Source organism: Saccostrea cucullata, unplaced genomic scaffold (genome assembly GCF_032062105.1).
Source record: "Saccostrea cucullata isolate Sc308-1 unplaced genomic scaffold, CSIRO_AGI_Scuc_v1 ctg4275, whole genome shotgun sequence".
Classification (NCBI taxonomy): domain Eukaryota; kingdom Metazoa; phylum Mollusca; class Bivalvia; order Ostreida; family Ostreidae; genus Saccostrea; species Saccostrea cuccullata.
In genome coordinates, this window is record NW_026931379.1 from 13,139 (window position 1) to 15,424 (window position 2,286).

Consider the following 2,286-nt stretch of genomic DNA (forward strand, 5'->3'; position numbering starts at 1 on the left):
TTGTCAGTGTGTCTGGAATTGTGGAAGCATGCCTCTGCATTTGAGCGAGATGAGCGAATGGAAAGGAGGGAAGAGAAGAGACGGGAAATGGAAATGTAGAGATTAGCTATGGAAAAAGAAGCAGAAGAAAAAAAAAATAAATACTGGAGAAGGACATGGAGGAGAAAAGGCAGCTTATGCAAAGAGATATGGAGGAAAAGAGGCAGCTTATAGAAAAAGATATGGAGGAAAAAAGGCTACAGGTAAAAATGAGAGAATTAGATTGACAGGAACAAGAGCTAAAATCTAGGCAGTGAAAACAAATAAAGCGTATGCTATAGACTGAGAGGTAAACAAAAAAAGTACGTGTGTTATTTTTTTATCGGATATAAACAACTCTACAGTGATAAAAGGAAAGCAGCGATGGGTTTGTTTACATTGCCTTGAGAGGGCAGACAGTCAACAGGTCGTCATTTAGAATAGGTAAATGTATACTGGGAAGGGCAAAGATTTTACATAATTATTCTGAAAGTGGTGATGGCTGGGTAGATCGGATGAGAACGGTACCATAGGTTATGTGAAGGAGGGACCATTAAAAAATTAGAATAATAAATCTGTGCCAAAATGTTTTATGTCAGTTTGTTTCCAATAAAGAAATTATAGAGGGGAAACAAGCAACCAGTCTCTTGATCATTATGAATAATAATTAGATGTTAAGGGTAGTAACTCAAAATTAAAAATTTCTGTGCCTTGTTTCTATGTTTGCATTTTTAGCTAAAGTATATGCATGTCATCGGGAATGAGGATACAACGATGTATTGTATTTCTGAACTGTATGGAATAAATGGGTTTTAGAGAAAGCGTATGATTAAAAATAATATAGGTTCATTTTTTCAACATTTTACATAGAAAATGCATTGAGAATTGTCAAACATTGATTCGACAAAATATATTAAGATAGGCTGGCTTGATGGGTTAAAAGGACCTGAATTAAATATGTTTGGTACCATTAAACCTGTTCAAAAGTTCTTTAAAAAATTCTATACGAAAACCAAAAACGTTGCCAATGTCCTTAAGTATTTGCTTCCTAAGTATGTAGAAGGTGAGGGTATTGATGTTTTTCTTAGATCTTTTGAAAGACTTGCAAATCTGCATAAATGGCATAAACTTGAATGGGCTTTGCGACTAGTTCCTCAGTGAACAGGTAAGGCGCTGGATACATATGCACGATTGGGGGAAGACGAGTCCAGTGATTATGATATCACCAAGAAAGCAATACTAAAAAGGTATGATTTGACAGCTTACACGTACAAGAGTAAGTTTAGATCTTGTAAACAATATCCAAATGAAACCTTCCGAGAGTTTTATACTCGGGCTCTTAACCATTTTCAGCACTGGTATGTGTCAGTTAGAAAAAGTTAACAATAGATTTGATGTGTTGGTAGATGTGATTTTGAGGAATAGATTTGATGTGTTGGTAGATGTGATTTTGAGGGAGCAGTTGGTCAATAGTTCGTCTAAAGATTCGCAGGTGTGGTTGAAAGAGAGGCAACCCAAATCAGCAGATGAAATGATCGAGCTTTCGGAAGCCTACCAGAATGCACATCGTGGTTCAGTGGTAACAAATAGAATGCAACCCACTAGTACCTCAAAGGAAGGTAGAGGTAAGTTTAAAGTTCAGCCAACTCAGCAAAAAAAATATGGAAAAGAGGTGTTTTATGTGTCAGAGGACTGGACATTTTATAAACCTTTGTCCGTTACGTAAATCCAATTGTTGCAACCACTATTGAAATAACGACCACTATTGAAATAATTATATCAATTGTGGTTGAGAGTGCATTTCAATAGCAAACATTGTTAGTAACCACTATTGAAATAAGTGGTTGAGAGTGCATTTCAATAAGAAACATAGATAGTAATAACCACTATTGAAATACGACTACTATTGAAATACTATGTAATTTTTTCAATAGTGGGTGAGATTCATTTCAATAACAAACATAGGTTGCAACCACTATTGAAATAATGTTCACATTTACAGTAAAGATTTCAATATGGATAAAATTATTGATTTCAATAGTGCCTTGAACAATGAATCCAATATATATTGAAATAATTATTTCAAAAGTTGCTGACGCGGTGAAACTTTTCTTTCAATACTGGTAGTATTTCAATAGTGGTTGAAACCTATGGTTACCATCTTGAAATGCACTCTCACCCACTATTAAATAATTATTTCCGTAGTGCTCGTATTTCAATAGTGGTTGAAACCTATGGTTATTATATAGAAATGCACTCTCACCCACT